Raw genomic sequence first — 14,828 nt, 5'->3', positions numbered from 1 at the left:
TGGAATGTTGACTTCCTCAATGCGAATTTGGTGATAGCCTGAGCGAAGATCCAACTTAGTGAAGAATTGAGCCCCATTGAGTTCATCCAGCAAATCATCGACAACCGGGATGGGAAATTTATCTTTGATTGTCAACTTATTGAGGGCCCTGAAGTCTGGACACATCCGCCATTCCCCATCTTTCTTGAGCACCATGACCACCGGTGATGAATAAGGACTAATGCTGGGACGAATGACACTTGCTTCCAAAAGTTCCTTGATTATTTTTTCTATTTCATTCTTTTGGGTGAACGGATATCTGTATGGGCGCACATTTGGTGGTTGGGCCCCTGGAACCAAGGTGATGCTATGATCATGTTCCCCTCGCGAGGGTGGAAGCTCATGAGGCTTGTCAAAGACTAGCAGATGGTTATTTAAAATTTGTTGCATCTCAGGATGAATCGGCAGAGAATTGGGTTCGACGACTTGGATGGCATTAAATTGAGCTATAACTCCATGATGGCCCCCTTTTAGCAATTTTTCCATCCTATGTGAGCTGATGATAGAGGGAGCTCTCGCCTGGAGTCCACGGAGGGTATGTGTGGAGTTGTTCTGCTTAAAGCTCATATATAACTCCTGGAAATCCATTGTGATTGGCCCAAGAGTGCGAAGCCATTCAGCACCGAGGACAATGTCGCACCCTCCCATGTGTATGGCAAACATGTGGGTTTTCAACCGATAATCCCCCTTTTGAAGTTTGACATTTTCACAGCGGCCTTCACATTTCATTGTTCCCCCATCCGCAATTTGGACTTGGAAGTTAGAAACTGCTTGCACAAAACAATGCACTGCTTCTGCGACTTTTTGATGGATGAAATTATGTGTACTTCCACTATCAATCAAGACTACTACTGGGCGATGTTTAATAAACCCTCTGATTTTGAGAGTTTGAGGTGAAGGAAGAAATCCCTGCCAAAGCATGCAGCGAAATCACTGGTTCGTCAGGGACATTGTCCTTCTGGTTGTCCTCTTCTACCTCCTCCGGTTCCTCAAGTGGTGGGGCTTCCTCCGATGAGCTGTAATCAATGGCATCAATTTGAAAAAATTTAGGCTCCTTGCATTTATGACCTGGGGAGTATTTTTCATCACAGTAGTAACATAATCCCTGCGTTCTTCTTTCGACCATTTCTGCAGGTGACACCTTTTGAACCTTAAGTGTTTGAGTTGTGCTATGAGCCTGTGGGGGGCAACCCTTGGCGGTGAAATTTGGGCAAATGGACTGGGCTGCTAACGCACGTTCCATGTTACGAGCTACCTTGCAAGCCTTCGACCATGTGGGAGGGTGGTGTAGTCGGACGTGGGCTTGTATGGCCTCTTTAAGACCGCTGATAAAACATTCCATGTAGAACGCATCTGGGAGATCTGTAGTGCGGAAAGCTAAGGCTTCAAAGGCTGTAACATATTCATCCACTATGCCAGTCTGTCGGAGCTTAGTGAGACGACCCAAGAAAGAAGGTTCCTGGTCAAAGCGCTCTGTAAGAGATTTTTTGAAGGTGGCCCAAGTCATAAAACTTCCATTGCAACGTTGATGCCATTCCCACCATTGCCATCTTTCATTGTCCAAGTACATGCTCCCCACCATAAGCTGAGTCTCATTATCTAAGATGTTATTCAGATTGAAACACTGCTCCTTTTGTGCTACCCATGCGGTCGGGTGAGAACCATCAAATTTATGCATATCCAGCTTGGGAGGTCACGGACGGGATTGTTGGCGAGTGCCCCAGAGGTGAAGAGAGTGGCTAGACTCACCCTCACTGTGTCCATTGCCAATATACGCCTCATCACGAGCTTCCTCCTTGCCCTTAGAAAGTGCATCAGATAGTTTGTTAAGCTGAGCTTGGATGGCTTGCAAGGATTGTTCAAGTTTGTCGATCTTCTCATTGGCCATAGCTTGAGCTCTAGTTTCTACCATGCACCGATCCGATGTACTTGAAATTTGGGACAGGCCGAATTTTTTTCACTAACAATTGAATGGTACCACCTTGATCAGCTCGTCGCCATGATTCTTATGGGCTAGATCACCAATAAGTGCCCCAGAGGTTTTTTTTTTTTTTTTTAATCCTGAAAACTCCTAGTGGAGTTTTACTCCTTGCTTAGGAATATTGGAGTAGCCGAATCCTCAAAATGTCAATGCTGCCAAAAGTCCAACGGAAATCACGCCCCGGTATAGGAACCCCACACAACTAAGGTTTGGTGGATCTGAATGGCTGATCGGGTAGCTCTGATCGGCGGAACAGATTGCTGTTGCGGATGTAATGGATCTAATAGATCGGAATGGTTGGTTTGCTAACTCGGAACTATGGGACTGATGTCTGCTGCTGCTGTAAACCCCCTTTGCGAGATCTGATCTGACAGAGATTATGCGTGATCCCAAGTTAGAAAAGGGAACTATGGTCTCGAGTAGTGTCAGGTGCTACAGATCGCAATATACATAAGGGTCTGACAGTAGTACTCAGCCCAATGTTTCAGGACTCTAACTAAGGAGGATCAACCGTACCCTTAGCCGTACAACCCGACTACCCTATCGTACGGGCAAGTAATCTCTCCGGGTGCTGTTCTTGGTGTACTGTAGCAGCAAGACGGCCGACGGTTTATCTATGGCGAGGTTTCAAAGGAGCTAGGGGGATTCCGATATACCCAGAGGGTACTTGGAAGACAGTTCGTGCGCGGTTCTGTCTAATGCGCTACTACTTGAAGGGGTACCCACAGGGGTTACAAGGGAGTCCAACAAGCGTGACCACCTCTTGTATTTCCTGCGTGCATGCCTCCCCAAATGCGTAGGTTTATGCGCTCAACGACAGATCCCGTGGTTTAAAGACGCCGGAACACGTCTCTAGCCAAATTTTTTTTTTGCTAAGAAATGGAGATCCCACCGGCCCTGGAAAGAGCTCTGATACCACTTGTTATGCTCTTAACCTGCAAGACGATACCAAAATAAAGAATATGCGAAGAAATATACCCAGAACATAAAATAGTGAGAAACAACAGCAAGTATTTTATTATTCAGAAAGAAATGTTCACTTGCCTCTTCGAGGGGGCAACCTCCAATAGAGCAGAGCTCGATTACAAAATAAGACATGATACTCCTCGCAGGGAGTCTCTATCCTTTATATATGACTCATACATGCAATACCATGGATCAATACCATGGTTCTTATTAATACCATCTATCTAATACCATGGCCCATTTGCAATTAACTGTGGTCCCGTCATTAATTGCGGGTTAACCACTTACAATTATTAATGTGGGCTTTATTGACTCCTTACTTAACTATAACTATGACTCGATCCAACTACATAAATAAGAGGGTTAGGGTGGGACGCTAACACAGATGGCTTCCATTGTGAACCTTTAGGAATTAATGTCATGTATGAATCGCCCTTCTTGGGCATGTTACAAATGTATATGAGTCTATAAGATTGTCTAGCAGCCCTCCAAAAGACAAGCACAAGTTCTCCTCATGCCAGCTTCAAGATGAAGTAAAGATCTCATGTTGGCTTCAAATTATGGAGACACACCTATTCATACATACATGTCGGCTTATTTATAGAGGGAACCCACAATAAATATATGTGAAGGCTCTTCGCATTATATAGTCAGTGAAGCTCTGGAATTCGGGTAACAAAAAGAAGATAAGTTCAGACAAAACAAAGAAGTGTAATGAAGGGACAACAAGGGTTTGTTTAGGGTCAACCATAGAAATAACAGTTCGGATTTTTGATGGAGGTCTCAGTACTTCAATAGAGGAACGTATATATATATATATATATATATATATATAGTTTGGTACTATGAAGAAGCCACAATTTGTTGAAATGATAAGACTATGATTGAGTGCTATAAAGGAGACAGTTCAATAATATACCATGGTGTTTCAGTGTTGCTATAGTGATATTCCAGTGAAGTATTTGGTGCCACCTCAAGAGGAAGGTCACAAGTGTGTGACAAAATCTCAGTGCTGTTATGAGGGAGAAAGGTCTCCATGCTATCAACAATATTTATGGTTCAATGATATGACTTCATAATTCGGTGTTGCTAGAGTAGAAGTTCAACATCGTTGACAAGTTCAATGGTCATAGTTCGGTGACATCACATATGGTGCGAGATCTGAAGTAGGAGGAACCAAGTGAGCATGAACAAGAAGGTGGAAGAGAACTTGTGTCTTGGTCTTTGAGGGGCTAATAGGTCAAGGGTCTTGGTATTCGTCAATTGGAATCTCTATAAGAAGAATTTGTGTGGGTTCCTCTCAAAGAGTGAGAGGTTTTGGCTCTGGTTGATAGCCTACATTCCCTGTCTCTTTTTTATTTATGTTCATGCATTAGTTACTGTTTGATGAAGAACATTAATGATCTAAGAAGAAGAAGATTCTAATCTAAAGAAGTAAATAACATTCACAAGAAGTTACTAATCGAAGAGAAATCACTTAATGATAATGCCTTAGATTTCTTAATATATGGAATGTGTGGGAGAAACCCCCAAATTTTAGGAAAACCCAAGGGGGATAGGGAGACATTGCCTCCAAAGTTTTGGGAAATTCAAGGGCATAGGGAGATGGCATGTGTGTGTGTAATTTTTTTTTTCAAAAAAAAGAAATCAGTCTCCCTCTCAGCTTGATGGCTAGAGTGAGGTTGTTGGTACCAAGCTAGCCCATACGTATACTAATTTAAGAGCTCACAAGGCTCAAAGCTAATAGAACAATATTCATAGGCATGAAGCTATTAGAATAATATCATGTCACTAGCAGGGATTTGAATATATATATGGCTTATCTTGGGTGGTTGGGTGGAATGGTTGTTATCTTCCCCACCCAAGTTCAAATCCATGCTAGTGACATGATAATATTCTAATGACTTCATGCCTATATATATATATATATATATATATATATATATATATATATATATATATATATATATATATATATATATATATATATATATATATAATGAAATACATTGATTCATACATCTTAATTAACTCAATGAAATAGAAATAGTAGAATATTTTATACATTGATTTAAGCTCATCGTTAATAATAAATTGAAATTATTTAAAATAAATGTAAAAAGTAACGAGTCAAAAAATCAGCCTAAGGCCATCAATATATTGAGTCAGGACTCAAAAGTTAAAATTGAAAATGAGCAATGGACAATGAACTAATGTTATTAGAACTTGATTGGTCATCGAATTGGTTGATCCTAAAACTGGGAAACATAATTAAAAAAAATAGAACCAAAAAACCAATCAACCAAAAAAATATGAATATTAAAGTTTTGAAAAAGATACATAAATGTTCATGTGCCTTCATATGAATCCAAACCATTATACTCAAATATGCAATTTTTTGTCATACATAGACTAACGGTGCATATAACCAAAATTACACAAGTAGAGTCTATCTTTGAACCAAAAATACATCAACAAGAAGGCTCTAGATGACCTCTATAGTCCAAAAAAAATCACGTGACAACAAATACCTACATACCATCAAAATGAATGTTAATATTGGGATTCTTGTCATCATTATCACCCTCTAAGCATTAAAATATGATAGAAAAGGCTTAACATGTCGAATTGAGATTTTGTTTGAGTGATGAGAATATTTGTACTAGGATCATGACAAATAATTTCAACAATCCATGCCACCAACATTGAGGTACATAAAGAGCTTGGTGCTCTCAATTAAATGTTAGTTCCATACCCCATAGATAATGTGGTCCAATGTCTATGTTGTAATTCCTCTAATCTTGAAATCTTGAAAACTGTGAAGTTTGTTGGATTTTGAGTGGGATCTAGGATTCTCCATATGAAATCCAATCATGTTGGAAACACTCTCAAACATCCCAAAACAATTAATGGTGTGTTAAAAATTTAAGTAAAAGGATGATACTTCAAGAATTTAACATTACCGTTAATTACATAGCACTAGTAGGGCCATAGGGTTGAATATTAGGCTTCCCCACTCATAAATTATTGTTTTTAGGGAAAATTCAAAGGGGAACCCAACACTTTTTGATGAAGGATGCCTACAAACACCCCTTTTGGAAAACACATCCCCCATTCGAAGAAATGTTCCCTTTGTGTTTTCCCAAGTTTCCCCAAAAGGGGGACGTGGGAAACATTTTCTCAATGGTCCCCCCTTCCTAGGAGCATGGAAAATGCGGGGAGTGTGCCGCCACCTTGGGGAACGTGCCCTCGCGAACCAATGATTTACTCTGTATAAGATACTTCCAAGGTTTTAAATGAACATTGAGTGTAGTGTATGTTCTATTGTTTATTTTTGGAATTTTGTTATCTTCCATGGGACATTTTTTTGGAGAAATGAAGATAGATCAAAACCTTATAGGCCAAGGGGGCTATAAGCAAGTCACATTGTAGACATACTGTGACTTAAACAAAGTACCTTGATGATGATTTTTTTTATCAAGTCATTTTTCAAACTTGAAAATGGAAAATTTGGGTTCATGCTTTGTCTAGAGATCTAATGGCAATTTGGTTTTGATGTCATCATGAATTAAGCCCACCCAAATATAAGAATAGGTAGGACATGATTATTATCCAATGATTAGATGTAAGAATTAAGAATGCAAGACCAATAATAAAAAGAACATAGTGTAGAAATTTTGAATAATATAACACTTATTCACAGAGATTAACCTGATTATACACTATTTGCGGAATGCATGCATAATACATAACCTCCTCTACGTTGATAATCAATTTTGCAGAAATAAAAACAATGAAACATCAATCGCATGCACACATTAACACAATATGTAATGGGGAAAGCATACAGCTGAAAACCCCGCACTATCTGTATATTATAATGATAGAGAACATGTAACAATACATAGTACAATACTCCTCACAAGTACTCAGTACTATCTCCACCTGCTACACACAAACTAGCTCAGATCTGAATCAAGTCACAGGTTCAAATCTCCTCTGCTGTCTGCCTGCCTCTACTGCGCAATCCAATGTGAGAATAGGAATGATCCAAGATCGAATTCCCTTTTGTTGTACTACGAAATCCTCATTGGCAATCTCCATCATTGATTGTGCAAATCTCATGCACAACTATAGTCACAACTGATAGCAGTCTCACTCTTTCACCCACCTCTAACACTTGTCTCCACTGAATTGTCCATGCACTGAGTTAACTGATGCATTCTTTAGTTGCTTTATGAGTTAATAATTAGTGAATTAATTAATAATTAATTCACATCACTCATCACTAGTGTATTTGCCGTTAGACTAAATACAACTATTTCAACCAAGTCAAACTGAACACAACTCCATCAACTCCTCAATCAACTCCACCAAACTCAATCACTTGAGTTCTAACTGAAGTCCATCATGCAATAGCTCAACTGACCCATAAGAAAAGCGTATTTCCTTCTGGTAGTTGCATGTGCCACATCCGTAGCTTGAACTGAAGTGCTCCAAGAGGATAAGATAATGTTTATAGTCTAAATATTATTAAGAGCTAATAATATTCGACTGTTCTATTTTTAGCCTGACAGTCTAAAAATAGACTCCGCCCATATGTCTAAAAATAGAAGTCCATCTATTTTTACCAACATGACCAATCATCCACAAATAGCATCCTGCAACTCATAGACCATGATCCATATGTCTAAAAATAGACTTTGCGCCAAAAATAGCCTGCAGGCCCACTTAGTGAAGGCGACTTCTTTTCACTAAGCTCCATCATCTTGTTGCATTTTCAACACTCCCTCTCAACAAGATATGGATTATCTGCAACCCCTATCCTGCCACTCTGGAATGTTCTGCATGCAACACATTTTCCCGGTCCACTTGCTCCAACAACACTTGGAACAAAAAAACACTCCCAACTGACCACTCTGTTGGGCTAGGAACATACTCTGATGCTGAAGCTCTACCTGCTGCTGACAAGTGCTCCCTCTCTGACATATGCGCTACTGCAACATCTCCATGCATCTCGCACCATTGCACACCTCTCCGTGCCACCTAGCACTATGCAAAACACTTGTGCCTCTCGCATTGCTGCAGCCTGCTAGCTATGCGCTGTCCTGGGATTCCCTACACTGTCGCTCTCTTTGCTGCTCCATCCGCATCTGTCTCTACCCAATCAGTCAGTTCCTGCTACTCCACATCGGGGCTCTTGTAGCAAGGTCTCATCCAAGAGGTTGGGTACCTCAAGGATCCTGCCCCTCCTCCTTGGGACGATCACTCTATATCGCCCCACCTCCTACCTGGAGGTATCGCTGCATGTGATCCCTCAGCCCACCTGGCTCGAATTTTCCCCCTACTGGTGGTCTCTGCATGAGTAGATGTCTCTACTCGATCTCCTCTCAACTTCCCTTGTTGTGGCTGCTCCACAACTTCCTGAAGCTGCTGCACTAATCGTGGCTCCTCCACAATCGTCTGAGACAACTTCCGGCTCTACATGTTGAGAGGTAATATACGCTCCCTCTCAACCACCAAGTCTCCATCAGTTGCCTCGCTGCTCAAGGCTTTGCATGCATCTTGAACCTCAAGAGCATACAGGTTCTTGACTCGTGAACTAATCCGCTTCACCTGTCTAGTGATGATGTGTCTAAGGAAAACCTTTCCCTTACTGAAGACTACATCATAGCCTCTGTCTTCTAGCATCGTGATCAACACCAAGTTTCTCTTCAGTCCTGGTACATACTTGACATCGGTCAAGGTAAGGCGAGCTCCATGCTCCCACTGAAAAATAACCGTGCCTACACCTGAGACACTATACTTCTCATCATTACCCATCGCTATGAGTATCTGGATATCTTTCTCCTCCAAAGTACTGAACAAACTCTTGTCACCGATCATGTGGAAAGAAGCTCCACTGTCAAGAAACCAACCACTTCCCACCATGGATGAAACCATGCATGCAAAGAGTGTGAAATCCAACTCAAACTGTGAAGCAAGTGCCTCACCTTCAGATCCTTCCTCGGATCCCTTCTTGGATTTCCTCCGTGGACAATTTGAAGCATAATGGCCCACCTCATGACAATGAAAGCATCGCACTTTCGATTTGTCAGCCTTCTTCCCATCATTGGAAGAACTGGATTCGGAAAGAGAACCCTTCTCCTTCCCCTTCTTTGCTTTGGCAGCCAAAGCGCAATTTTCTTCATTAGATGCCTTTGATGAAGATCCGTCCCTGGTATTCCGCCTGATCTCTTCTTGCACAAGATCCGGCCAAAGTCTCTCCCATCCTGGCAATTTCTTCCGACCATTGACAGAGTCCTGATAGGAATGCCAACTCTTCGGAAGACCAAGGAGAGCCAAGCTCACCAAGTCCTCATCATCGACAGTCACCCCCACACTTCCCAGCTCATCCCAACACTGGGTGAGCTTCGTGAGATACTTGGGCATACTGTCTCCATTCTCACACTTAATTTTTCTGAGTTTATCCTTGAGCACCAACTTCCTCTGGTCGCTCTTGCTTTGGAATAGATCTGTCAACGCTTTCCACATCAAGTATGGAGAAGCCTTTCCATGCAGGCTGGATACGATGTGATCCTTCATGCCCTCCAACAGAATCCTTCGACACTTTGCTGTCTTCTTTTGCCAAGCCTCAACGTGAGCAGCATCAGTAGGCTTTGGGACCTTAGCCTCTATGAACTCCTTCAGCCCATTGTCATCTAACACCGTCTCCATCCTGTCTTTCCATGCAATATAATTCGAGCTACCTTCAAGAGCATACTCCAATCGCAATCCGCTGAAAGACATTTCAACTTTGACACCAAGAAAACACTGCTGCAAATTCGAATTCCACCAGATCAAAACTCAACCGCTTCTGATCTAAAATTCGTGAGAACAAAGTATTTCTCGTATAGAGATTGACTGTATGGGCTTTTACTGGATATCTCACCTTCCAAAAGAAGGAATCCAGAGGCTACCTTGCCCGATTACAGACTCTGCTTGAAGAAATAAAATGTAATCACTTTCTGAATAATAGATCTGATGATCAAATCTGCTCCGATACCATGTAGAAATTTTGAATAATATAACACTTATTCACAGAGATTATCCTGATTATACACTATTTGCGGAATGCATGCATAATACATAACCTCCTCTACGTTGATCATCAATTTTGCGGAATTAAAAACAATGAAACATCAATCGCATGCGCACATTAACACAATATGTAATGGGGAAAGCATACAGCTGAAAACCCCGCACTATCTGTATATTATAATGATAGAGAACGTGTAATAATACATAGTACAATACTCCTCACAAGTACTCAGTACTATCTCCACCTGCTACACACAAACTAGCTCAGATTTGAATCAAGTCACAGGTTCAAATCTCCTCCGCTGTCTGCCTGCCTCTACTGCGCAATCCAATGTGAGAATAGGAATGATCCAAGTTCGAATTCCCTTTTGTTGTACTACGCAATCCTCATTGGCAATCTCCATCATTGATTGTGCAAATCTCATGCACAGCTATAGTCACAATTGATAGCAGTCTCACTCTTTCACCCACCTCTAACACTTGTCTCCACTGAACTGTCCATGCACTGAGTTAACTGATGTATTCTTTAGTTGCTTTATGAGTTAATAATTAGTGAATTAATTAATAATTAATTTACATCACTCATCATTAGTGTATTTGCAGTTAGACTAAATACAACTAGTTCAACCAAGTCAAACTGAACACAACTCCATCAACTCCTCAATCAACTCCACCAAACTCAATCACTTGAGTTCTAACTGAAGTCCATCATGCAATAGCTCAACTGATCCATAAGAAAAGCGTATTTCCTTCTGGCAGTTACATGTGCCACATCTGTAGCTTGAACTAAAGTGCTCCAAGAGGATAATATAATGTTTATAGTCCAAATATTATTAAGAGCTAATAATATTCGATTGTTCTATTTTTAGCCTGGCAGTCTAAAAATAGACTCTGCCCATATGTCTAAAAATAGAAGTCCATCTATTTTTACCAACATGACCAATCATCCACAAATAGCATCCTGCAACTCATAGACCATGATCCATATGTCTAAAAATAGACATAGTCTAAAAATAGACTTTGCGCCAAAAATAGCCTGCGGGCCCACTTAGTGAAGGCGACTTCTTTTCACTAAGCTCCATCATCTTGTTTCATTTTTAACACATAGCAACATGCAGACATAAATCACAAGTAATTTATCCTTGAAAACCTAAATTGGGAAAAACTAAGCAATAGATTTATTATATCCTTGATCAAATTTAGCTAAGCCAACCAAGTGAGCTTTCATCGCTCACTTGTAGACACATTACAATGGAGTATTCTCAAGTTTTTTAAAGGCTCCATTGCATGTAATCCTCGAGCTCAATGCCACGTGTCACCACTAACATGTGCTCGAAACCACCATTGTTGAGTTAACAACTTTGATTTTAACTAAGTTTAATTTAAAATTCTCCCCTTTAAAGTTGATTTGGGCTTTCCCATTGCCAAATTCAAAATTGGAGCTTTGGAATAATAATTGACAATTCTATATAGCATCCAAAAGAATACCTAACACAAAGGAAAATATAATTGTTGATAAGTGACCTTATCATATTAGCAATTTACAGTACCATTATAATATAGTGTTTTAGACCCTTATTATAGCTGAGTTCTTATTGATTCATATCCATTGAATATCTTTCCTATGAATCGCCCGCTCTAATCAAATCGGGTGGCCAGTTTCTTCGACACCTTATTTGGAAGGCGGTGGCTTAGACAAAAGTCTGGAAATGCCCTTATTTTGAAATAGAACTAAATGGCAAGGGTAGGTGCAACAATAGTTCCTGATCTAGATATGGTTAAAGCAATCAGTGAATTTATATCAATTTTCTATTACACAGAAGTTTATCCATCAACACCACCGATAGTAAAAGAACCATAGCTAAGGCATAATCTACAACTTCAAAGAGCATTTTGAAATAAATGGGAAACCCAAAATGCCATGTTCATCTAATACCTTTTGCGATCTAAATTTTCATCTTCTAAAGGCATATTAGTGTCATATTAGTATCTAGATGCTTTTAAGATTGTACACAACATGAGTAGTAATGATATAGCTTGTTGATAGAGTTTTGTTTTGTTTGTTTTTTTAATTTTATTTAGAATGAATAGAAGACAAATATACAATTAAAAAATGTATTTTCAAAATAAAAAAATTCAATAAAAAATAATTAAAACAAAAAAATTAAGGTAGTTTTCACAACAAATTTAAACCAATAAAAAGAAATTGCAGAAAATTAAAAAAAATATTTAAAACTTAGTAATTAAATAATCTATAAAACAAATAAAATTTACATATATTAAAAAAAATAAAATTAAAAACATCGATTAAAAAAATAAAATACATTATTATTATTTTTTAAATTAAAAAACTTAAAAAAAAATTCTACTTGAATTTTTTTTTAAAAGAAAATAAATTAAAGTAAAAAAAACATAAAAATTAAAAGAGAACTTTATCTATATATATGTAACCAAAAAAATTTAAAATAAAAAAAACAAATATATTATTATTTTTTCAAGGAAATAAAACTTATTTAATTAAAAAAAACGTAAAAAAATATTATGAAAAAAATTCAAAAAAACAACAAATATGATTATGATATTTATATTACTTTAGAACATAGATATACATTGATATTTATCACCATTGGTCTGTCACTAGAGAAACCATTCCGATAGCATAAGCACAAAGTTTTTTGATAGTTTGATTATTCTCTACTTGAGAGTTTGATAGTAAAAATTGAAACAATTTATAGCATAGAAAATGAGATCTAAAATTAATAGCATAAAAAACGACATGAAACTAAAGTGTTGCTGCATAATATTTCCTTTTTGATGTTCATTTTGCATGTTAGAAATTATTAGAGAGAAAAAATATAATTATCAAAACGAACATAAATTCTCTAAAAGAAACAATAATAAAACATACAAACATTAACAAATTTTTTACCTTGGGAAAACCCCAACTTCGGGGAAAAATCTAGCTAATGGAATTCCATTAATCCTTGGCCAAATCCCTGGCCAAGCCAACCAAGTGAGTCTTCATCGCTCGCCTCTCTAGTACCATTACAATGAAGTCTTTCCAGCCTTTTAAAGGCTCCATCGCATGCAATCCACAGGAAAATTACCGTGGGTGACAAAAAACCAATGGGCTCAAAACCACTACTATTGACCCAATCAACTTTGACTCTTTCCCCAAGTCAAGTTTACCTAACAACCCCCCCTTAAACCTTGAATTGGGGTTACCTTCACTAAATCTAGCCAAACTAGCGAAGTGAGTCATTCTCGCTCATTCTAGCCCTTACCTCACTCAAAGTTTATACCAAGGGTATCTATTAAACCAACATACCCCTATCACCTAGATCTAACACCAGACTTTAACATAAATTTTACAGGGGTACACATGCCTTACTAGGTCTTATAACAGTATGTGCATTTACATGCAATAAACGTTGACTCCATAATATTTGTTCTTTCAATGTTTCTCTCCTTTTCAATCCACTCACCTGGTGCTCTCCTCTTGCATGTTCTCTCTCCATGACCAACCCCTGGATCATTTCCATAAGCACCACCGATACTCATCGATCCAAGTGCCAATATGGGAAACATACCCATTACGTACCACAATCTAGCTTCAAATGTACACTTTATACAAACAAATTTGACCTCTTTCAAATCTGACTACCTGCATGTTGCCATAAATTTAGAAGCAAGCTAGATATGTAAAACAAGAGAAAATTAGCCATGCACTATGAAATCAATGATTTCTTCCATGCTCCAGATTGGCCATGCTTCTCTCTTGATTTGCAAGCAGATCTCTCCATCCACTAGGCCAATTAAGTCCTTGGCAACAAAAGTGTCCCTCTGAAGCCAACACACATCCACCTTCGACTCTGATACCGATTGTACAAATTATTAGATAGAAAATGAAAATTTACCAAGAAAACATTAACAATAAGTAGCAACAAACATTAATAATATGCACAATATTTACCCTAGGAAAACCCCAACTTTGGGGAAAAATCCATCCTAAGGGAATTCCATTAGTCCGTGGCCAAAATCTTGGCCAAGTTGGCCAAGTGAGCCTTCAGTGCTCACCTCCTTAGCCATTACAATGAAGTCTTTCCAACCTTTTAAAGGCTCCATGAAATGCAATCCACTAACAAACTACCATGGGAAACCAAAAAACCATGGGCCCAAAACCACTACTATTGACCCAATCAACTTTGACTCTTTCCCCAAGCCAAGTTTACCTAACATTGCAAGGGGTGTCCTCAAGCATGATGGTTGTGGCTCTGTGTTGGAGTCAGGCGAAGAAAGGCCCATGTTTGTCAGGTTCTTGGTTAGAAGCGTGACCTTTTTATTAAGTTTATCCACCTTCTATAGTAGGAATGCCATAGATATGATTTACTCTTGTTGTGTGTATGCCTTGTCTTTGAGAACTCTTCTCATTAAAATTTTTATATGCCAATACAAGTTAACAATTTACAAGTAGGGGGTTGTTTTGGCCTTGGTAGAATGATCAATTTCTCGCATCTAATATCTTGTCTCTTGCTTTACATGTCTTTTAGGAATGAATCTTTGAGATTTCCTAACATTCCTCCATTTAAGAGATAACCCTTTGAACAATTGTTTGGATTATGTCCTTGTAGCGTTCCATTGCTTCTTTGGTAATTTCTTTTGACTCTAGTGCAATCAGTAGAGGGTGGATTGAGATAAGAAGGGGGATGAGATTAAGGTGTCCCTACCTACCACTACGATGTAGTCTAGTAGATCTATGTCT

The sequence above is a fragment of the Pinus tabuliformis genome, chromosome X (assembly GCF_031772625.1).
Source record: "Pinus tabuliformis cultivar Carrire ecotype Pingquan chromosome X, CPIR1, whole genome shotgun sequence".
Taxonomy (NCBI): Eukaryota; Viridiplantae; Streptophyta; class Pinopsida; order Pinales; family Pinaceae; genus Pinus; species Pinus tabuliformis.
This window is presented reverse-complemented; position numbering follows the sequence as displayed.